Consider the following 24,998-nt stretch of genomic DNA (forward strand, 5'->3'; position numbering starts at 1 on the left):
TGAGAAGCAATCAATGAACACTAGCGTGCCACAACTACGTGTTGATGCTTCTCACCTCCCTCCCTTCCTGTCTCCGTGTCTCCCCTCCCCTCCCCTTGGCTAATAAATAAATAAACAGCAAATTGCAGTTAAAAATGTGCGTGCTGAAAAAAAAAATGTGCGTGCTGAAATCAGTTATAATAGGTTCATAGACAAGCAACATAATGCTATTTTGGGGTGCATATGTACGTATCAAAAGTATAAAAACCATATTAGATTGATAACATTTATAATTTCCTTAAAGGATGAGAGAAGGGATTAGGATCAGGGTGAGATTACACAGTATGCTTCAATATATCTTTAATGTGTTATTTCTTTTGGAAAAACTGAAGTGTAACAAATTATTAGAATTTTATAGAGCTGAGTGGTACATATATGAAGAGCTCATACCATAGTGGGGGAAGACAGGCTGACAAATAAGCAAAACATACAGGTCAGAAGGCAGAAAGTGGTGTGGAAAAAATAAAACAAAGAGGACAAGGAGGGTGGCTAGGAAATAACTATTCCCAACAGAGGGGCTACTAGCACTGGGGGTGAGTATGCATCTCATGTCTGAGAAACTACTACAGATGTCAATGTAGTAGCTCATTTAAATGTTTGTGTAAATAATATAGCCTAACCTCTAAATGGAAAGGCTTCCTGTTGCTGACTTTTGATCTAAAATGTGGTACAGGGGCAAATTCCTTTATTCGAAGGGCCAATCATTTAAAGACAATGAGAAACCATATCAGAGTACAAAATAAAGCAGCCCATTCTGAACATGAAGATGTGACAACTTTAATCTGTGGCTTAAGAGAACAGCTAGGCCTCTCAAGCGCATCAGCTGTTTCAGTAGTAAAGCTTTTGTACAACAGGGAATCTGACTTAAATTTCCCCTGCTTCATATTCCTACATACTTCACATGTGGAAATACAAGATTCTAAAAAAATATAATAAGGTAACAGCACTTGCCTCAAATTGAGTAAATCTTCAATTCTGTGAAATCAACAAACATGAAAAATTACACATGAAAGAGAAATTGATGATACTAATAACTCAGAACAAAGTAAATAAATGATCCTTATGACAAAAGCTTTAACAAAAATTGACACTATTCTCAAGTCTTTTAATAAATGAGCACTTCTTGTATCTGCTTTAATATTGTGAAGAAAAGCAACAGCATAATAGCTTTCTTTGTTTTACTATAACAGATGGTTTCTTACATTTATTTGCAAGGCTGTCTGCTTCTCAGAAATCAGAAAAAAAAGCAGACTCCTAAAAATTCTGTAGCTTGTCAATTTGTAGTAAAAAGTTTAAAAGTTAAATACTTCAGACTTTAAAGGTTTTTTATTAATACTGTGTTCCCTGTCAATTTTTTCTATTTGTATACATGTTGATACTTGTATTCCCTAACAAATATCCTAGAAAAAGTTATTTTTCAAAAGCTCCAGTACTTCTGAAAATTTTTTTTTAGTTTCCACCTGAAATAGAATGATTGTTCTACTTTCCTGCCCTACTGTAGAAAATTCCTTAAAGCTCAGTCAAGCTTTTACATTTTATAAATGTACATTTTAAGTCAAAGTTCTATAGACTTAACATAAGAAAAATAAAATCTCTAAGTACTCGCTTAAATTTCTAGTTCACTAATAGAGCAATTATAATCCAAAACAAATAATGCTTTGTCAAAAATGACACCACTAATATCTGACAGAATAGCAATAGTAGAAATTGCAGCCAGATTAGAGAGAGCCATGAGAATGAGATCTCTGCTCAAAAACCCCTCTCATCCATATATGCCCCCTTTAAATTTTAGTGAAACCAAGAAGCATTATAGACCAGAAATAAGTAAAAGGGTGAAAACATTTTCTTTTCAGAAATCTCAGTGAGTGATCAGCACTAAAAGGGGTAGACCGTGGGTAAAAATTCATCTTTGGGGCCCTGGTTGGTTGGCTCAGTGATAAAGCATCAGCCTGGTGCGTGAATGTCCTGCGTTTAATTACCAGTCAGGGTACACAGGAGAGGCAACTATCTGCTTCTCTACCCCTCCACTTTCTCTCTCACTTCTTCTCCCACAGCCATGGCTCAATTGGTTCAAACACATTGGCCCCAGTGCTGAGGATGGCTCCATGGAGCCTCAGGCACTAAAAATAGTTCGGTTGTGAGTATGGCCCCAGATGGGCAGAGCACTGGACCCAGACAGGGGTTGCTGGGTGGGAGTCTGTCTCTATCTCCCCTTTCACTTGGAAAGGGGTGGGACCATCTTGGGGAAGATAGGAGTTTGTGCTTATGCTGAGAACTGCAGAGTCTCGTTATAGATTCAGATGAGGACTACATTGAAAGCCCTGAACAGACTTTAGAAATATGAGACCATTCTAAAGAGAGAAGGTAATCTTTATCAATATAACTGTAATGCCAGGCTCTGGCCAGCTTGCTCAGCAGCAGAGTGTCAGCCCAGTGTGTGGAAGTCCTGGGTTCGATTCCTGGCCAGGGCACACAGGAGAAGCGCCTATTTGCTTCTCCACCCTTCCCCTCTACTTTCTCTCTGTCTCTCTCTTCCCCTCCTGCAGCCAAGGCTCCAAAGGAGCAAAGTTGGCCTGGGCATTGAGGATGGCTCCATGGCCTCTGCCTCAGGCACTAGAATGGCTCCGGATGGAAAGGAGCAACGCTCCAGATGGGCAGAGCATCACCCCCTGGTGGGCGTGCCGGCTGGATCCAGGTTGGGCGCATGTGGGAATCTGTCTCTCTGCCTCCCCGCTTCTCATTTCAGGAAAAAAAACAACCAAACAAACAACAAAACACACACACACACACACACACACACACACACAAACTGTAATGCCACTAGACAGTGAGGACTGCACCAATAAAAATATTTGGGAAAATAAAGAACCCATTATTTACAACAGCAGTGATCTGCCTCATTGTTCTATGAGTAGTATTCTTTAAAATCCTTCTTATCCATTAGACCAGGGGTTCCCAAACTACGGCTGGCAGGCCGCATGCAGCCCCCTGAGGTCATTTATCTGGCCCCCACCGCACTTCCAGAAGGGGCACCTCTTTAATTCGTGGTCAGTGAGAGGTCCACATCCTGTGCTCCTGGAGTTCTGTGTGTGGTGGTGCCGCAAAGCTCAGCATCGCTCACGTACAGTACTACTTCTGGTGACGCGGGACGCAAGTGTCACGGCTCCAGAAGTGCGTCATATCACTTGTTACGGCTAGCAGTGACAAATATGGAACCTGACATTGACCATCTCATTAGCCAAAAGCAGGCCCCTAGTTCCCATTAAAATACTGGTCAGGGCCCTGGCTGGTTGGCTCAGTGGTAGAGCATCGGCCTGGCGTGCAGGAGTCCCGGGTTCGATTCCCGGCCAAGGCACACAGGAGAGGCGCCCATCTGCTTCTCCACCCCTCCCCCTCTCCTTCCTCTCTGTCTCTCTCTTCCCCTCCCGCAGCCGAGGCTCCATTGGAGCAAAAGATGGCCCTTGGCCTCTGCCCCAGGCGCTAGAGTGGCTCTGGTCGCAACAGAGCAACGCCCCAGATGGGCAGAGCATCGCTCCCTGGTGGGTATGCCAGGTGGATCCTGGTCGGGCGCATCCAGGAGTCTGTCTGACTGCCTCCCCGTTTCCAGCTTCAGAAAAATACAAAAAAAATAGAAATACTGGTCAGTTTGTTGAATTTAAATTTACTTGTTCTTTATTTTAAATACTGTATTTATTCCTGTTTTGTTTTTTTACTTTAAAATAAGATATGTAGCCCTGGCCGGTTGGCTCAGCGGTAGAGCGTCGGCCTGGCGTGCGGGGGACCCGGGTTCGATTCCTGGCCAGGGCACATAGGAGAAGCGCCCATTTGCTTCTCCACCGCCCCCCCTCCTTCCTCTCTGTCTCTCTCTTCCCCTCCCGCAGCCAGCCAAGGCTCCATTGGAGCAAAGATGGCCCGGGCGCTGGGGATGGCTCCTTGGCCTCTGCCCCAGGCGCTAGAGTGGCTCTGGTCGCAGCAGAGCAACGCCCCGGAGGGGCAGAGCATTGCCCCCTGGTGGGCAGAGCATCGCCCCTGGTGGGCGTGCCGGGTGGATCCCGGTCGGGCGCATGCGGGATTCTGTCTGACTGTCTCTCCCCGTTTCTAGCTTCAGAAAAATACAAGAAAAAAAAAAAAAAAAAAAAAAAGATATGTACAGTATGTATAGGGATTTGTTCATAGTTGTTTTTATAGTCTGGCCCTCCAATGGTCTGAGGGACAGTGAACTGGCCCCCTGTGTAAAAAGTTTGGGGACCCCTGTATTAGACCAAAAGCTATTGGAGCACCTTTTCATCCAGGAGCTTGGCAATTAACCCCCACCTTCATCAGTAAGGTGGAGTTAATGTTATAACTCTGCAGGATGAATAAAGTAGATCCAGTAAATGTTTCAAATTTAGTCACAATCCCTCCATTCAGCAACTATTTGCTAATTATATATTATGTACTGATCGATATACCTGGGATAAAATGGTAAGTAAAAATAGACTTGAGCCCTGCCCTCATGGAGTTTATGGTATGCCTAGAGACAAACAATAAAGTAACACAAGAAAAAGAGGAATGCTTAGGGGGCAAGTGGTACCAAGGAATGGTACGAAATGCTGTGAGAGCATACATATTCAGGATCTGTCCTAATTGGGGGGGGGGGGGGTGAGTCAGGATGTGTGTGTGCCTCTAAGAGCCATAAAAAAAGGCAGAAGCTTCCCATGCTCAGTTAGTGAATGACCATGAAAACAGCTTGCTCCTTATCCAATTGACCCTCATAGTAGTTACATTCCAAATCCTGATCTCTCCAACCACCTCCAATTTTCACATCAATCAGAGCTCCTTGGCATCACTAAAACATGCAGATATGACTCAACTGTACCAGCAAGTTACCAATCGGAGCATTCTCCATCTATATCAATTTCTAGAAATGTCCCCACCTCCTTTCATGTTTAACTTCATAAAAGCAAAGTTCAAGGCTTACACTCAAGAAAATGTTAAGGCTCTGTATTACTTTTGCACTTTTCACACGTCAACAAGGAAAGAAAAGGAAAACTATGATGGCATAGTAACTTAAAATGACCCTTCCAGCATCTTTCCAATTTCTCTACCTCCAAATGTTATCCATTACTACCAACCTCAGTGCATATACCGTGCTGCTTGGAGAGAGATCATTAAGTTTTAATTAGCTAAGTCAATGTTGTTTTGCTTTTAACAATTTGGTGAATAAAATGAAGTGCAAGCAATGATTTTTAAGAACAAAGTTGGCTTTATACTTTACCAGTGGTCTTCTTTCACTGATCCACCACATGGAAATAAAAGCTCTCTATGAAGCCCAGTCTGGTTCCCAGCTTCCTATGTTTATAAGACAGTTCCCTGAAACTGTATTAGACACAACTATCTCATCAAGCACTCTTCTCTTCCCTAAATTACCTCCTGCTTTCTGTCATTTAGCATAGCCTCCAGACCAAGAGAAATACAGGTACTATGAGTCAAGCCTAATTGTATGAAGTAGAATTATAAAATGCAAAAGTAGTAAATAAAAGAATAACTTCACTCTGCCCCATCACCCCCAATCACCTCCATTCTATAGAAAAAGGCTTTTCTTTCCTCTCTTATCCAGTTACAACTTGGCCTGTAGCCAGTAAAGGAGACTGGATACGCAAAACAAATTTCAGATGAGGGCCTTAAACATAAAGGTTACTTTTCTGGTTCTCTCTTCCATCTTCCACTCTGGAGCTTCTCAGGTTAAATGCTGATATGGGTCATCTGGCCTGATCATACTCAGTGACAGCTCTCCCCCTCCTCCCTCAACAGCTCTTGCCTATTTTGCTCTTCTCCAGGGTCAAGTAAGTAATTTGAGTTAACTGGAATCCAGCCAGCTTCATATCTTCTCAGCCAAAATCCAGTTGCTATTAGAGAGAAGGGAAAGGTTGGGTTCTACGTATATTCACCCAGGACTATCTCCTAACCCTGGCACTGAGAGACGTTGTTACAGAAAATTTGTTCTTCCCTAAAATCATGTCTCAAGCTCTCATTAAAGTTGCTACGTTTCTAGGGCAGAGAAGGCAAAGGCTACAGCTTAACTGCTTGCTCATATGCATTCTTGACAAAGCTCTTGCTCTTAATGTAGAATAGTTCTAGGAGTTATCAGGAATCTCTCTCAGGATTTGGACCTCAAGGAGGCCCAGGTGCAAATCAGTTTTAGTGAATGATCTTAGGAATCTGGGGTGGCATGTAGGACCTTAAAATTAAAACACCAGCCTGGCCTATGGTGGCACAGTGGATAAAGAATCGATCTGGAACATTGAGGTCACCAGTTCAAAACCCTAGGCTTGCCTGGTCAAGGCACATATGGGAGTTGATGCTTCCTGTTCTTCCCCCCTTTCTTTCTCTCTCTCCTCTCCAAAATGAATTTTAAAAAAGTAAATGTGCAAAACTTAAAAAAAAAAAAAATTAAAACACCAGGCCCTGTGGCTGGTGGCTCAGTGGACAGAGCATCAGCCCAGTGCATGGACATTCTGGATTAAATTTCTGGTAAGGGCACACAGGAGAAAAGACCATCTGCTTCTCTGCCCCTTCCACTCCTGATTCACTCTCTCTTCCCCTCCCCTCCCACAGCCATGGCTCAAGTCCTTTGAGTGCATCAGCCCCAGGCACTGCGGATAGCTCCATGGAACTTCTGCCTCAGGTGCTAAAAATAGCTCAGTTGTGAATCTGGACCCAGATAGGCAGAGCATTGGCCCCAGATGGGGGTCACCAGGTGTATCCTGGTTGGGATGCATGCAGGAATCTGTCTCTCTATCTTTCTTCCTCTAACTTGGAAAAGAAGAAAAACAAAATTTCTGTAGCAGTCAGGATAGGCTTGTAACAAGTAACTCCAAAATCTCAGTGACTTAAGTCTAGTTCATGCAACAAGTCCCACAAAATGGTCATCCAGGCTGTTGAAGTAGTTACCATCTCTACCACTGCCACTCAATGTGAGGGAAAGAGACAGCGAAAATATCTCAATGGTGCCTAAAGCTTACATCCAAAAATGACACACCACTTCTAGTCACATTTTATTTACCTTTGGTCACACAGTCACTTCTACTTCCAGGGAGTGGGGAAATGCATTCCCAACATGGTCCCAGAAGCAGAGAAAACCAAGATGTTTTCAACAACTTTTAGTAAAACGGCTTTAATTCTTCTATCCATCCATTACATATTTTTATTCAAAAAACTTACTAAGTGCTTACCATATGCCAGATATTGTTTTAGGCATTAAGCTATATAGCAAGGGCTAACAAAAAGCAAAACAGACAAATAAGCCTAACCTCATGGACTGCATAGTCCCAGAGCATCATAGCAGATTCCTCCCTGTCCCACTATTTCTTTCTCCTCTCTTTTCTAGTATTTTCCTTTCTTGTCTTTTGACATCTTCCCCAATTTAATTTAATCACCATTCTTCAGATCTTCTATTTTTCATTTTCCAGGGTACCATTCCCTCTCCCCTTTGTTGTAGCTCTATTTTAAAATGGTTTGGGATTAAGTAATTTTATTGACACTTTCTGAGCACAGTACCTGGTACTTGGTAAACAACTTAAAAACTGTACTGAATGAACTAATGTAAGAAGCGTATGCTTCTTTTAAATTATTATTGGTTTTAGAGAGAGAAGAAGGAAGAGAAAGAGAAACATCGATTTGTGTTCCACTTCTTTAGGCATTCATTAGTTGATTTTTGTATGTGCCCTGACCAGGGATCAAACTTGCAAACTTGGCATATCAAGATGGTGCTCTTTAATCAACTGAACTACCCGGCCAGGGCCAGCATACATTTCTTGACAGCAGGAAGTTTGGAAAAGACAAGCTCTACCCTCAATTTTTTGAGAATCTGATCATATTCTGCCTACCATGGGGAAACATTACTGATGACTTCTAGATATGGTATTTTCTTTTCCGGGCACTCCCCAGAAGCCACACCCTATGGTGAACACATATGTCTGCCACACATGAAGACAACAATTGATTTCAACCCCCTCAGACTGAAGAAACAAAAACATTACAGTTTGTTATAGCCCATTTGTTCCGTTGAGGTAATGGAGAAGGACTATGCCACTGAAATAGTCCTAATAATCAGACAAGTGGGATTCTATAAAAAGTCCTATCAGTGCTTGACCAGATGGTGGCGCAGTGGATAGAGCGTCTAACTAGGACACAAAGGACCCAGTTTCGAAACCCCAAGGTCGCCGGCTTGAACGCAGGCTCATCTGGTTTGAGCACAGCTCACCAGCCTGAATCCAAGGTCGCTGGCTTGAGCAAGGGGTCACTTGCTCTGCTGTAGCCCCCCAGTCAAGGCACGTATGAGAAAGCAACCAATGAACAACTAAGGTGCCACAACAAAGAACTGATGCTTCTCATCTCTCTCCCTTCCTGTCTGTCCCTATCTGTCCCTCTCTCTCTGTCTCTGTCACACACACAAAAAATAAATAAAAATCCTATCAGTGTTTGTTATATCAAGTAGGTATCATGAAGACACATAAGACCTTGGCATTACTGATTTTACTATTCTTCAGTTCATCCTAGCAGGGTCTAGGGCAGGGGCCAAACTACGGCCCCCCAAGGCCATTTATCCGGCCCCCACCACACTTCCGGAAGGGGCACCTCTTTCATTGGTGGTCAGTGAGAGGAACATAGTTCCCATTGAAATACTGGTCAGTTTGTTGATTTAAATTTACTTGTTCTTTATTTTAAATATTGTATTTGTTCCCGTTTTGTTTTTTTACTTTAAAATAAGATATGTGCAGTGTACGTAGGGATTTGTTCATAGTTTTTTTTATAGTCCGGCCCTCCAACTGTCTGAGGGACAGTGAACTGGCCCCCTGTGTAAAAAGTTTGGGGACCCCTGGTCTAGGGTATCTAGCATCACAGCTTTCCAGACAGCAAGCATGTCAAATATAATTTTGAGCCAACTCTGGTGAGGATCTAAAGGCTACATTGTATAAGGCTACAAAAAACATTTCTGAACTCTGATCAAATGAACAGAAAGAACCACCTGCTTGGTTGGAGAGTCCCCTATTTAAAGATTTTTTTTTAATTTTATTTATTGATTTTTAGAGAGAGAGGAATGAGAGAGAAAGAGAGAGAGAGAGAGAGAGAAAGGGGAGGAGCAGGAAGCATCAACTCCCATATGTGCCTTGACCAGGTAAGCCCAAGGTTTCGAACCGGCAACCTCAGTGTTCCAGGTCGGCGCTTTATCCCACTGCGCCACCACAGGTCAGGCAAGAGTCCCCTATTTAAAAAAAATAATTTAAAAAACGGCATATAACTTTTCTGGAATATCCTTCTTCCTTTGTTTCTTATTTTGTCCAGATCTGATAAAAGCTTGCAAATAACAATAATAACAGTTGCCTCTCAGATTCACACTAGAATCTGGTGCTTTGAAAAATTCCTGTCTGATTTCACTAAGCCCATATTAAAAGAAAAAAAAAAGAGTCAAAAAGATCTGCCATCTAGGCCAGGATCTGTGACTAGTAAGCTGGCAACAAAAACATTTCACATTCCTAGGTCTCATTTCCTCATCAGATCAAGTATGTAGCTTAAGACTATATGATATCGTCTGACCAGGGGTGGCAGAGTGGATAGAGTGTCTACCTGGGAGGCTGAGGATCCAGGTTTAAAACCCTGAGCTCGCTGGCTTGAGCACGGGCTCATTTGGCTTGAGCATGGAATCACTGACATAACCCCACAGTCACTGGCTCAGCTGGAGCCCCCTGGTCAAGGCACGTATGAGAAGCAATCAAAGAACAACCGAAGTGCCACAACTACAAGTTGATGCTTCTCATGTCTCACTCTTCCTGTGTCTGTCTGTCTCTCTCTCTCCTGTAAAAAGTATATATAAAAAAAAAAGTAAAAACTATGATTTCTACAGTTTCTTCTAGCTCTAAATTTTATGACTTTAATGAAAGACTCAGGATTCCCATTTCTAATTAGAACGCTGAATGGTGAAAGACACCATTACGCTCACCTTATTTACGCTCACCCTTATCATGACAAGATAAGTAAACTACAAAATCAATTTTGTGCTCTAGCCGGTTGGCTCAGTGGTAGAGCATCGGCCTGGCGTGCAGAAGTCCCGGGTTCGATTCCCGGCCAGGGCACACAGGAGAGGCGCCCATCTGCTTCCCCCCCCCTTCCTCTCTCTGTCTCTCTTCCCCTCCCGCAGCGAGGCTCCATTGGAGCAAAGATGGCCCGGGTGCTGGGGATGGCTCCTTGGCCTCTGCCCCAGGTGCTAGAGTGGCTCTGGTCGCAACAGAGCGTCGCCCCCTGGTGGGCGTGCCGGGTGGATCCGGTCGGGCGCAACCCTGGCCGGGAATCGAACCCGGGACTTCTGCACGCCAGGCTGATGCTCTACCACTGAGTCAACTGGCCAGGGTGTTTGTTTGTTTTCAGGGACAGAGAAGAGAGTCAGAGAGAGAGGGATAGACAGAGACAGACAGACAGGAACGGAGAGAGATGAGAAGCATCCATCATCAGTTTTTTGTTGTGAGACCTTAGTTGTTCATTGATTGCTTTCTCATATATGCCTTGACCGTGGGCCTTCAGCAGACCGAATAACCCCTTGCTCGAGCCAGCGAGCTTGGGTCCAAGCTGGTGAGCCCTGTTCAAACCAGATGAGCCCGCACTCAAGCTGGCAACCTCGGGGTCTCGAACCTGGGTCCTCTGCATCCCAGTCTGACGCTCTATCCACTGCGCCACTGCCTGATCAGGCCAAAATCAGTTTTTTAATAAATCTTTTTTTTTAAAGACTTTATTGATGTTTTAGAGAGAGAGAGAGAGAAAGGAAGGAGAAAGAAGGGTAGAGGAGCAGGAAGTACCAACTCCCATATGTGCCTTGACCAGGCAAGCCCAGGGCTTTGAGACAGCAACCTCAGTGTTCCAGGTCAATCCTTTATCCACTGCGCCACCACAGACCAGGTACAAAATCAGCTTTTAAAAAACCCTAGCATGGGCCTGACCTGTGGTGGCGCAGTGGATAAAGTGTCAACCTGGAAATGCTGAGGTCGCTGGTTTGAAGCCCTGGGCTCACCCGGTCTAGGTACATATGGGAGTTGATGCTTCCTGCTCCTCCTCCCTTCTCTCTCTCTCTCTGTCTGTCTCTGTCTCTCTTCTTCCTCTCAAATGAATAAATAAAATCTCTAATTAATATATATATATATTTTTTTTTAAACAACAAAAATACCCTAGCATGTGGTGGCATATGGACAGTGTGTTGACCTAAAACGCAGAGGTCACCAGTTTAAAACCTTAGGCTTGCCCAGCCAAGGTACATATGACAAGGAACAAGCAAACAACAACTAAAGTGAAGCAACCATGAGTTGATACTTCTCGCTCCCCGTCCCTCTCCTCTCTCTATAAAATCAGTAAGTAAATTTAAACTAGTACAAAGAAATAAAAATAAAACAGCTAAGGATGCAAAGAAATCTAAATAAAATTTCAGAAAATGTCAAGTTCTTCATAAGAGAAGAAAACATGGCTATTCTCATTCTTAGCAAAGTGGCAAGAGAACAAAGAATTTCCACTAATAGAATTAAGAAGAAACCAGACAACCTGACCTGTGGTGGCGCAGTGGATAAAGCACTGACCTGGAACACTGAGGTCACCAGTTCGAAACACTGGGCTTGCCTGCTTAAGGCACATATGGGAGTTGATGCTTCCTGTTCCTCCATGCCCCACCTCTTCTCTAAAATGAACAAATAAAATTAAAAAAAAAGAAGCCAGACAAATTTATAACCAACTTTTAATGGCTACATGTAAATTCAGGTAACACATTACAATTCAATTCAGAGAAGGACCAGTTACAAGCCACCCTGCCAACTATTCCCCATGGGTCTTCAGTGAGTACAAAAGGCTATAGGTGCCTGGTCTGTGGTGGTGCAGGGGGACAGAGCACCAATTTGGAATGCTGAGGTCACTGGTCCTTGGGCTTGCCAAGGCACACACAACAAGCAACCAATGAACAGCTAGAGTGAAACAACTACTTCTTGTACCCTACCCCCCAAAATCAATAAATAAAATCTTTAAAAAAGAAAGAAAAAAAAAACAGTCTAAGGGCATGGCAGGAAAGCTGAGGGCATCTCATGAAGCATAGGAGCCTCCACCATGTCCAAGGCAGATACCCCCTAAAGGTGGGGGAAAGCAAAAGGAAGCAGGAGATAACCCCCTTGAGGCACTCTGAAAAGGCAAAGAAATACACTGACTTGGGAGGACAAACATACAATACAAACTACAGATGATGTATTATAAAGTTGTACACCTGAAACCTATATAATTTTACTAATCAATGTCACCCCAATAAATTAGTAAAAAGGAAACACTGCAAAAAACGTGAGGTAAAGAAAACCTAAGGTGGGACTGGAAAACAAACAAACAAAAAACCTGTCTAAGTAGTCCAAAGAGCTGATAGCTGAAAAGTAGAGTCCCAATGTTCAGAAAGCTGATGGAGCAAAAGTATATAAGTATATAAAGAAAAAATAAACAAAAACTATCCAAAACTGATAAAGGACATCAACACATACACCCAGAAAATCAATGAACCAAACAGGATAAATACAAAGAAACCCATACAATAAGCACATCATAATCAAACCTGAAAATGGGGGAAGGGCAGAAAAAGCAACTCAAAAGCAATCAGGGAAAACAGAAAAAGTACATACTAGGGAAAGACAATAGGAGTGACGACTGACGCATCACTAAAAGTAGTGAACATCAGAAGACAATAGAACATTACCGTTTAAGTGACAAAAAAAAAAAAAAAAAAGAAAGAAAAAAAAAAAAAAAAGAAACCGTCAATCCAGAATTCTATATCTAGGAAAAATGTTTCAAAAATGAAGAATTAAAGATATTTTCAAAAACACAAAAGCAGAATTTGTCTTCAGCAGACTTTCACTACAAGAAATGCTAAAAGAGCCTGACTAGGTGGCGCTGCAGTAGATAGAGCATCGACCTCGGATGCTGAGGACCCAGGTTCGAAATCCTGAGGTCACTAGTTTGAGCACAGGTTTGAGCATGGGATCATAAACATGACCTCCATAGTCACAGGCTTGAGCAAGGGGTCACTGGCTTGGCTAGACCCCCCAGCCTCCAGTCAAGACACGTTTGAGAAGCAGTCAAGTACAACTAAAGTGTCACAACTGCCTGACCAGGCGGTGGCGCAGTGGATAGAGCATTGGACTGGGATGCAGAGGACCCAGGTTCGAGACCCTGAGGTCACCAGCTTGAGTGCGGGCTCATCTGGTTTGAGCAAAAAGCTCACCAGCTTGGACTCAAGGTCACTGGCTCGAGCAAGGGGTTACTCGGTCTGCTGAAGGCCCATGGTCAAGGCACATATGAGAAAGCAATCAATAAACAACTAAGGAGTCACAACGAAAAACTGATGATTGATGCTTCTCATCTCTCTCTGTTCCTGTCTGTCCCTGTTTATCCCTCTCTCTGACTCTGTCTCTGTAAAAAAAAAAAAAAGTTACAATATCTAAAAATAAAGTTTAAAAATGAAAAAAATAAAGTGTCACAACTGCCCTGGCTGACTGGCTCAGTGGATAGAGCATCAACCCAGCATATGGATGTTCCAGGTTTGATTCCTGGTCAGGGCACACCCGAGAAGCAACCATCTGCTTTTCTACCCCTCCCTTCCTTTCCCCTTTCTCTCCTTCTTCCTCACCCATAGCCAGTGGCTCAGGAGCTGACAATAGCTTGGTTGGTCCAAGCGGGTCAGCCTCAGGTGCTAAAAATAGCTTGGCTGATTCGAGCATCTGCCCCAGATGGAGAATGCTGGGTGGATCCCCATAGGGGTGCATGCAGGAGTCTGTCTCACTATCTCCCCTACTCTCACTTTTTAAAAAATGTATTATGTGTGAAGATTTGTGCTGTGCATATACTTTTTGAAATTTATTGAATTTGTGAGAGAGACATTGATTTGTTGTTCCACTTATTTATGGACTTTTATTGGTTGATGCTTACATGTACCCTGACCAGGTATCAAACGCTCAACCTTGGTATATTGGGACATTAACCAACTGAGCTAACCAGCCAGGGTCTGGGCATATACTCTTAACACAAATCTTCCTAACAACATTGCAAAATAAGTCTTAAGATCTTTATTTTAGAAAATTTAGCCTGATCAGGCAGTGGCACAGTGGATAGAGCATCAGCCTAGGATGCTGAGGACCCAGGTTCAAAACTCCAGGGTTGCTGGCTTGAGCACAGGGTCTCCGGCTTGAATGTGGCATCACAGACATGACCCCATGATCACTGGCTTGACATGGGATCATAGACATGCCCCCATGATTGCTGGCTCAAGCAAGGGGTCACTGGCTCGGCTGGAACCCCCCCTCCTCATGTCAAGGCACATATGAGAAAGCAATCAATGAACAACTAAGGAGCAGCAACAAAGAACTAATGCTTATCATCTCTCTCCCTTACTGTCTGTCTGTCCCTGTCTGTCCCTCCATCTCTTTTCTATCTCTCAAAAAAAAAAAAAAATTAATGCATTCAAGAGCAAGCAACTGTGAGAGAGACAGAATTTGAACCTCAGGTTTTTAACTCAAACCCCATGATCTTCTCTCAAATAATGTAACTTTTCTCAAGCAATAATGTATTGACAAATACAGTACAAACACACAACCCTTTGAGAATAGAGTATATTTCCTACAGGACATTCATCTGCATAACCAAATATAATCAATCAAAATCAGGAAATCAACACTGGTATAGTACTACCATCTAATACTCAGATCCTATTTAAGTTTCTGCCACTGTACCAATAATGTACTTGAAAGCTAAAAAACCTAATCCAGAATTACATGTTAATTAATTACAATGCAATTTTTTTTTTTTCAATTAAGAATTTTTCTTGCCTGACCAGGCGGTAGCACAGTGGATAGAACGTCGAACTGGGATGCGGAGGACCCAGGTTCGAGACCGTGAGGTCGCCAGCTTGAGCACGGGCTCATCTGGTTTAAGCAAGGCTCACCAGCTTGAGCAGCAGGTCGCTGGCTTGAGCAAGGGGTCACTCGGTCTGCTGTAGTCCCCTCATCAAGGCACATATGAGAAATCAATCAATGAACAACTAAGGAGCCACAACAAAGAATTGATGCTTCTCATCTCTCTCCCTTCCTGTCTGTCCCTCTCTCTGACTCTGTCTCTGCCACAAAAAAAAGTTTTTCTTTCCTTTTCTTTTTTTAAATTATATTTATTGATTTAGAGCAGGGGTCCCCAAACTTTTTACACAGGGGGCCAGTTCACTGTCCCTCAGACTGTTGGAGGGCCAGACTATAAAAAAACTATGAACAAATCCCTATGCACACTGCACATATCTTATTTTAAAGTAAAAAAAAAAAAAAAAAAAAAAGGAATAAATACAATATTTAAAATAAAGAACAAGTAAATGTAAATCAACAAACTGACCAGTATTTCAATGGGAACTATGGGCCTGCTTTTGGCTAATGAGATGGTCAATGTGCTCCTCTCACTGACCACCAATGAAAGAGGTGCCCCTTCCGGAAGTGTGGCAGGGGCTGGATAAATGGCCTCAGGGGGCTGCATGCGGCTTGCGGGCCGTAGTTTGGGGACCCCTGATTTAGAGAGAACATGGGGGAAGAGTGGGAAGCATCAATTCATAGTTGCTTCTCCCGGGCAGGCCTGGGGTTTGAACCGTTGACCTCAGCATTCCAGGTGGACACTTTATCCACTGCACACCACCACAGGCCAGGACACAATGCAATCTCTAACTACTTTTTCCCTTCAGAAGTTTGAAGGAATCAAACTTTACAAAAATTTGTCCACAAAAATTTACTGAGTTCTTGAAATAGGCAAGGCACTGTTTGATGGTATCGTGGAGAGTAAGATAGTTAAGGTTCTTCTGCTTTCAAAGAGTTCACATTTTAGTAAAGAAAGACTAACAAGCCTGACTAGTCGGTGGTGCAGTGGATAGCGTCGGACTGGGATACGGAAGGACCCAGGTTTGAGACCCCAGGGTCACTGGCTTGAGCGCGGGCTCATCTGGTTTGAGCAAAAAGCTCACCAGCTTGGACCCAAGGTCACTGGCTCAAGCAAGGGGTTACTGGGTCTGCTGAAGGCCCGCAGTCCAGGCACATATGAGAAAGCAATCAATGAACAACTAAGGTGTCGCAATGAAAAACTGATGATTGATGCTTCTCATCTCTCCGTTCCTGTCTGTCTGTCCCTATCTATCCCTCTCCCTGACTCTTTCTCTGTCCCTGTAAAAAAAGAAAGAAAGAAAGACTAACAAGTAAAATAACATAACATCAGATATGATCAAGTGCTGATTATGTGGCTGGGAAATTGCCATCTAAGGAGTTGAAACCTAAATGAGAAGGTACTAGCAGTGCTAAGAAGTGGGAGAAGAACATTCCAACAGAGGAAGCAGCAAAGACAGAACCTGGTATTTTGAAGAAAAAGAAAAGATGCCAGTGTAACCACAGCAACTTGAAGAAAGGGAGGGTGGACTAATGTGGAGGTAAAATTGGATAGGCTGAAAGGAAGACGTGGGGCAGGAATCTAAATTTTATAACTAAGAGATAGGGAAAACTTATTAAAGGGCTTTAGGCAATTGACATGGTTTCATTTACATTTTTAAAAGATGATTCTGGCCTGACCAACGGTGGTGCAGTAGATAGAGCATCATCCTGAGATGCTGAGGTTCCAGGTTCAAACCCCAAGGTTGCCAGCTCTAGCGCAGGGTCACCACCTTGAGAGTAGGATTATCGACATGTTCTCATCAGGGTCGCTGAATTGAAGCACAAATATCAATGGCTTGAGCAAAGGGTCACAGGCTTGGTTGGCAAACCCTACGTGTCCCCCCACCCCCATCAAGGCACATACATATGAGAAGCAATCAGTGAACAACTAAAGTGATGCAACTACGAGTTGATGCTTCTCATCTCTCTCCTTTTCTGTCCCTCTCTCCAAAAAAAAAAAGAGTCTGGCTACTGGGCAGAGAATGAACGGAAGATAGTTTAATGAAAGCAGAAACCAGTTAAAAGCTCTTTCAGTAGGCCCATGAGATGATGGTGGCTGAGACTAGGCTGGTTGAAATAATGATGTCAAATAGGAGACAGATTCAAATGATATTTTGGAGATCAAGAAAACTTAACAATCGAGACTGACTGTGGTGGCACAGTGGATAAAGCGTCGACCTGGAAATGCTGAGGTCGCTGGTTCGAAACCCTGGGCTTGCCTGGTCAAGGCACATATGGGAGTTGATGCTTCCAGCTCCTCCCCCCTTCTCTCTCTCTCTCTGTCTCTCCTGTCTCTCTCTCTCTCTCTCTGTCTCTCCCTCTCTTCTCTAAAATAAATAAAAAATAAGAAAAAAAGAAAACTTAACAATCAAGTAGATAAGAGGAATAAGAGATCAAAAGGATTGATTCAGGTGTAACTCCTGGGTGCCAATTACTGAGATGGGGAAGACAGGAGAAGAACAATAGGGAAGAAGATCTATTTTGGAAATGTTAAGTCTATTTAGATAATGTCTATTTACATAACTGAGTGGTAAAATCAAACAGGCAATCAAATACTGCAAGTGTAGCTCAAGCAAGAAGTCTAAACCAGAAATAAATTTGAGAATTATCCATGTGCATACTATATTTAAAACAATAAGTTGAATGAGACCACCTGGGAAAGAATTTAGAAAGAGAAGGGACTAAAGCCCAGGATTGAACTCTAGGATATACCAATACTTAGAAGCAGGAAAGGAGAGAAACCTCTTAAAAAGTATGACAAGGTAGTCTGACCTGTGGTGGCACAATGGATAGTGTCGACCTGGAACGCTGAGTTCGCCAGTTTGAAACCCCAGGTTTGCAGGATCAAGGCACATACGACAAGCAATCAATGAACAACTAAAGCAGGGGTCCCCAAACTTTTTACACAGGGGGCCAAATCCCTATGCACATATTTTAAAGTAAAAAAACAAAATGGGAACAAATACAATATTTAAAATAAAGAACAAGTAAATTTAAGTCAACAAACTGACCAGTATTTCAATGGGAACTATGCTCCTCTCACTGACCACCAATGAAAGAGGTGCCCCTTCCAGAAGTGCAGCAGGGGGCCGGATAAATGGCCTCAGGGGGTTTCATGCAGCCCGTGGGGCCATAGTTTGGGGACCCCTGAACTAAAGTGAAGCAACTACAAGTTGATACTTCTATGTTGATACTTCTCATTCCCTCCACCTCTTTCCTCTCTGTAAAATCAATAAATAAAATCTTTTAAAAAAGTTGATGCCTGACTGGGCGGTGCCTCAGTGGATAGAGAGTAGGACTGGAATGCGGACGACCCAGGTTCGAGACCCGACGTCGCCAGCTTGAGCGCGGGCTCACCTGGTTTGAGCAAAAGCTCACCAGCGTGGACCCAAGGTCGCTGGCATGAGCAAGGGGTTACTCGGTCTGCAGTCAAGGCACATATGAGAAAGCAATCAATGAACTAAGGTGTCCCAACGAAAAACTGATGATTGATGCTTCTCATCTCTCTCTGTTCCTGTCTGTCTGTCCCTATCTATCCCTCTCTCTGACTCTCACTCTGTCTCTGTAAAAAAAAAAGAGAAAAAAAGTTGACAATGTATGAGGTAAGAGAAAAACAAGAAGACCAGTCTCAAAAGCTAAGAGAAGCAATAAATAGGCAGAAAACAGTGGTCAACTATAATGAATGCTGCAAGATCCTGCAATGTGGATTTGGTTAATGTAATTCACTGCTAACCCTGACTAGAACAACTTCAGTGGTGAGATGGTGCTAGAAGCCAACCTAGAGTAGGCTAAAGAGCAAAGAGATGCGGAGAAAGCATACAAAGACAACTCTTGAAAATGTACTTGAGGCCCTGGCCAGTGGCTCAGTGAATAAGAGCATCAGCCTGGCATATGGAAGTCCCAGGTGTGAGTCCCAGTCAAGGCACACAGTAGAAGTGACCATCTGCTTCTCCCTCCCCCACTCTTCTCCTCCTGCAGCCAGTGGTTCAATGCTTGGTACCATTTTACCAATAGAATGAAATATCAAATTTAAATAAAAACCAATGGAAAAAAATGTTATTTACTATATAAATATTCAATCTCTGTACAACTTTTCAGAAATGGATTTAAAAGGCTGGCATGCATGAAAGACAAACATTTAAAAAACTATCAGAGGGGCACACTGAAGTTTCCAAATATGCAGTTCACGGAGAAAAAAACAATGCAGATGGCAGCCTACACTGCTACCTTAAAAGCATCAGCTCCACATAAAAAACAACTCCCTGGAAAAAACCGTTAACTACAATAACATTATTGTTGTTTTTGCCATCTCAGTAATGGCTCTGAGCAATAAACTGACCAAAATCCCCATAACACTAGTAGACTATAGAGTGATGTAACAACAGCCCACAAAACAGGCTGAAGGAGCTGACAGGAGTCAGCCAACAATGCCACAAAGAATTTACTTTTGAGGCATCTTCTATTTTAACAGAGGCCCTAGAAAAACACATGATTCAAGTAGGCAACTGGAACAAGGAACCAGATAGCAGTGGTAAGGCTCACCATTTCATAAGGCAAAATACCTCACAGAAAAGAGAAAGGCTATGAATCCAGTTTGTTTCTGAATTCTGTATTATGCATACAGCTAACGACCTATACTCTTAAAACACAAACAATGGAAGTAGTTGTTTAATCTCTAAGTGACAGGATGCTTTGAAAATCTATAATGCTTTTATGTTTGTATTTCCTTTAGTAGGAAATATATTTTAAAGTATGAGTTAAACTGGCCCTGGTCGACTGGCTCAGTAGTAGAGTGTCATCCTGGCTTGTGGATGTCCTGGGTTCAATTCCCAGTCAGGGCACACAGGAGAAGCAACCATCTGCTTCTCCACCCCTTTCCCTCTCACTTCTCTCTCTCTCTTCCCATCCTGCAGCCAAGGTTCCATTGGAGAGGTGGCCCCAGGAACTGAGGATGGCTCCCAGCCTCCATCTCAGGTGCTAAGAAGAGAGACTGGTTGCTGAGCAACTGAGCAACGCCCCATATAGGCAGAGCATTGCCCCCTAGAGGGCTTGCAGGGTGGATCCTAGTCAGGGTAGAGTGGGAGACTCTCCGCCTCCCCTCCTCTCACCAAATTAAAAAAAAAGGTTTGTGTTAAACTTTATTAAAGTTCCTCTATACAAATCATACAATGCTCTTCCAGAATCTCTCCAAAGTTTTAACAGACATTAAAAATACACAGACAAAGCCCTGGACAGCTGGCTCAGTGGTAAAATGTCGGCCCCACGTGTGGAAGTCCCAGGTTCGATTACTGGCCAGGGCACACAGGAGAAGCACCCATGTGCCTCTCCACCCCTCCCCCTCTCCTTCCTCTCTGTCTCTCTCTTCCCCTCCCACAGCCAAGGCTCCATTGGAGCAAAGCTGGCCCAGGCACGGAGGATGGCTCTATGGTCTCTGCCTCAGGCTCTTGAATGGCTCTGGTTGCAACAGAGCAGTGCCCCAGACAGGCAGAACATCACACCCTGGTGGGTATGCCGGGTGGGTCCTGGTTGGGCACATGTGGGAGTCTGTCTCTCTGCCTCCCCACTTCTCACTTCAGAAAAATTAAATAAATAAATAAATACTAAAAAATTACACTTTATTGCCCACAAAACTCTTTAAGTCACTTTGAGAAAACATAAAATGAAAAATGAGGAAATGGGGTTTTTTTCTTTTCTTATTTTTAAAACTGCTATTCTTAATTTTTTTTCCCTCAATCTTATTTTAAGCCAACCTGCTATATAATTACTTTTTTTAAAACCAGTCAAATGTCATAATTACCAAAGTTGGGTGTATGCCCTAAATTTGGAAACTCTACATTCAGCTTATCTTTTAAAAACACTGATGAAAACAGTGCCACCTGACCAGGCAGTAGCGCAGTGGATAGAGCGTCGGACTGGGATGCAGAGGACCCAGGTTCGAGACCCCGAGGTCACCAGCTTGAGCACGGGCTCATCTGGTTTGAGCAAAACCTCACCAGCTTGGACCCAAGGTCGCTAGCTCAAGTAAGGAGTTACTCGGTCTGCTGAAGGCCCACGGTCAAGGCATATATGAGAAAGCAATCAATGAACAACTAAGGTATTGCAATGCGCAACAAAAAACTAATGATTGATGCTTCTCATTTCTTCGTTCCTGTCTGTCTGTCCCTGTCTATCCCTCTCTCTGTTTCTGAAAAAAAAAAAAAGAAAAAAGAAAAAGTACCTATAACAATACCCATTTCAAGCTGTTTTTATTAAAACTGAAAATTCATATAGATTAGGAGGAAGTACTATGTATCATATAAATCCATCAGAATGAAATGCTCATGTTTGGATTAAATACTTCTGTACTTACACTACTTAAACGAATTCCTAAATATTATAAAGATAACTTTTACATTACCAATGAAAACATAAGATTAATTTCTACTCACACCATAAAAGTACTATCTGTCCTTTGTAAATACAAATCTCTCTCAATAATAATCAAAAGAACTGTTAGGATCCAACATTTAATTGTAGCAACTGACCAGCAATTTTATCTTTCTTCTCAACAAATGTTACAAAATTCCACCTGTGGGATATACCATAACCTCCTAAAATGCAATTTAAGAAGCCATTTTTTTTTTAAAGAGAAACTGTGGTTCCTCGCTGTGTGAGAATTATAATGTGGACAGAAACATTTTAGCCTATCATTAAAAAACAACAACTAGAAACCCAGTGTATTTTAAAAGAAGGCCAGTAGCAGTCAGTTGCGTGATGAGTCATCACGCAACTCAGACTTACAGCACTTCAAGTTTCCTCCTACCTGACCCCAATCCGTTCAGCAATGTACCCTGAGACAGCAAACTTTACCATTTTGTCAGTTATGAATTCTCACAATGCTTAAATGAACTTATGCAAAACACTGTAAAACATTTAGTACAAGCACTTGTTATTAGATCATGTGCTTTTTCTATTGCAAAATTAACTGATCTTCAAATTGATCTTCTCTAGATTCTTACACAAAGTAGTCAAACACTACTCTTAATCTTCTTTTGCAAATGAGTGAACTCTGGCCCTGGCCGATTAGCTCAACGGTAGAGCATCAATCTGGTGTGTGGAGGTCCCAGGTTCGATTCCCGGCCAGGGCACACAGGAGAAGCACCCATTTGCTTCTCCACCCTTCCCCCTCCTCTCCTTTCTGTCTATCTCTCTCTTCCTCTCCTGCAGCCAAGGCTCCACTGGAGCAAAGTTGGCCGGGGCGCTGAGGGCCGCTCCATGGCCTCCACCTCAGGTGCTAGAGTGGATCCAGCCGCAGCAGAGCAACGCCCAAGATGGGCAGAGCATCGCCCCCTGGTGGACATGCCAGGTGGATCCTGGTCAAGAACATGCAGGAGTCTGACTGCCTCCCTGCTTCTAACTTTGGGAAAACACACACACACACAAAAAAAAATACCAAAAAAAAAAAAAAAAAAAAAAGCAAATAAGTGAACTCCAAAATATGGTGATATATAAAGGTTTCTCCATTTCCCAGAGGGTATTTTTTTCTCTCTTCTGAATGGTAATACCTGGATGATAATACACAACCTGCTCAAATCTGGCATTTCCTAGATTTTAGGATACCAATAGCAATTTTACAAGTTTCACAAGGCAATACTTAAGTGATGTAACATATATACATATGTGAAAGGATTTTACAGATCTTGGCACACAGCGAGCCCTTCATAAACATGTTTAAACAACTATGTGCTAAAGATATGTGAAGTTTATTCCACCCAATTCAAACTTATTTTCCCCAGTCAGGGAACATACAAGAACCAACCAATGAATATATAAGTGGAACAAAAAATCAATGTTTCTCTCTCTGTGCATGCATCTCTCTCTCAAATCAATAAATAAAAATTTTTAAAAGATGTTCAATCTCCTATTTGGACCCTACATTTATCTAGTCAGATTACTTTTTCCATCTGTTTCCCAACGTTGAAAGAGAGGTTAAGTCCAATCAGAACTTTAAAAAATATCAAGGCAAGAATCAAGCAATCAGAAAACTATTTTGAAGCTGTTTGCACTCCATTTTGTTTCCTGTTAATTTTTTTAACCAACATATCATCTTGTAACCGTAAAAAAAAAAAAAGTTAATATTGAGACTTATTTTAAGGGCATGTTTATCATTGATGGAAAGAATACGAATTTTTCTGCAAATCTGCGCAGTAGGCTTTCAATTCCACATCACCAGTTCCCTCCACTGGAGTTTTTCCCAATAAGCAAGCAAAGGAAAAAAACAGAAAAGGCATCGAAAAGATCGTGCTTCACAGAGCTCCTACCTAACCTAACACCTGAACCAGTCGAGTCTTAGTGAAACGAGGAACAAAGGGCGGCCAAACACCTCTACTTTTCAACGCACCTCACCAATCAGATAAAAATGCACAGCGAAGGCCCTTTTTATAGAGAACTGACAAAACAAGTTTCATTTGGATACTTTCACAGATACGCTCAAGGTCCCCAACGCGGCTACGGAAAGGCTGCAGTAGAGGGCAGGGAGGAAATTAAGAATTAAGACTCACGAGTTTTCTGGATCGCATTTAGGGACAGACTCAAAACTTGGGCAGAGGACCTCAGGGCTCTTAAGACGAGCCGGGTAAGCAGCGCGCGCTACGCAGTGTGCCGAGTCCAGTGGAGACTTTGCCCGGCAGGAGTCAGCTGAGGCCGAGTCACCGGAACGGGATGGGGGAGGAGACGCGGGAGCCTGTCGACAGGCAGCATGCCAGGAAGGCGAGACTCCGCGCCACCTCATGCTCCCCGGGCCACCCCTCCCGGCCGCCGCCCCTAGCCCGCCGGCCAGGCCGGGCTTCGAACCTGCGGAGCCGCCACAGGCAGAGGTGCCCCAGCGAGCACGTGGGGCTCCAGGGCCAGCGGGCGCGGCGGGGACCAGGACCGGCTACCGGCGAGGGGCGTGCCGGGTGGGAGGGGCGCGCCGGCCGCTCTGCCGGCCCCACGCGGGGACCCCGGCCCGCCGGCCCGCGCGGGGATGCGCCGGCCAGGCCCAAGCGGGCGGGCTAGCGGGCGGGCTGGCGGGCGGGCAGGGAGTGCGCGGGAGATGGAACAAAAGCGCCTTTGTTGAGCGGCGGCCGCCGGAGGGTCACACACAATGGAGGAGGGAGCCGGCTCCGCCGCCGCCGGGCCCGCCGCGGCGCCCTCCCGAGCCGCACGGCCAGCGCGCCCCAAACACGTACACACACACACTCACGGGACTTCTCCGACTCATCCGGGGAGTGCGGGGCCCGCGGACTGCCCCCAGTGTCGGCTCAGGTCTCCGGCTGTGCTGGCGGCAGCGGCGTCTCCGAGGCTCTCGCTTTGCCGCAGTCGCCGCCATGTAACCCCGAACCGCGAGAGAGGACGAGGGGAAGGGGCGGGTCTCCTGGCGCCACGCCCCCCCCACGTCACAGGCTCACTCCACGGGTTCCCCCGCCCCCGGCCAGCCTCTCCTGTCTGCACGCGCTGGAATTTCCAACGCCGGTGACTGGGCCTCGCGCGCCGCGGGGGTAGCGGGAGAGGCACGCAGGCCGGTCAGCCACATGGGCTAGGGCTGGGCTAGGGCTGGGCTTGGGGCTGGGACTGGGCGAGAAGGTGGAAAGACGGGCCTTCTCTGTGCTGCTAGTTCCCCCCCGCACTAGAGCACGGGGTTCCAAACTCCTTATGACACTTTACTGCGCAGCATGCAAGGCACTGGTCATCCAAGAAGCATGGGCCTTCGTCCCAGTACCGGGGATGGGACGGGAACAAGAAGGCTGGACTGGGAAGATGGATTGGCTACAAGGCAACAGCCGACTTACGGGCAAACGTGTTAGAGACCAAGTGCTAAGAAGGCCATTAATTCTGCCTGAGGGTATGGAGGAAGGCATTAAGTGAGGTCGCCACGGGTGACCTTTCAGCTGGATGAAAAGGAACCCATACTGAGGAGGTGAGGGGGAGGGTATTCCTGCGATGGAA

At 44.2% G+C, this 24,998-nt stretch overlaps 1 protein-coding gene across 3 annotated transcripts in view; it reads right to left on the reverse strand.

Annotated features, from left to right (window-relative positions):
- MAPK6 (mitogen-activated protein kinase 6) overlaps positions 1-24,422 on the reverse strand; it is a 46,057-nt gene extending 21,635 nt beyond the window's left edge. The window contains exon 1 of one of the 3 annotated variants that reach the window (XM_066276305.1): positions 24,256-24,422. The gene's annotated coding sequence lies outside the window, so the exon portion shown is untranslated. Of the gene's footprint in view, positions 1-23,572; positions 23,724-24,241 lie in introns of those variants that run through there. The other 2 variants (XM_066276307.1, XM_066276306.1) reach the window with 2 other exon arrangements.
- Positions 24,423-24,998: the final 576 nt, after the last annotated feature.

This window comes from Saccopteryx bilineata, chromosome 4, assembly GCF_036850765.1.
Source record: "Saccopteryx bilineata isolate mSacBil1 chromosome 4, mSacBil1_pri_phased_curated, whole genome shotgun sequence".
NCBI classification, from domain to species: Eukaryota; Metazoa; Chordata; class Mammalia; order Chiroptera; family Emballonuridae; genus Saccopteryx; species Saccopteryx bilineata.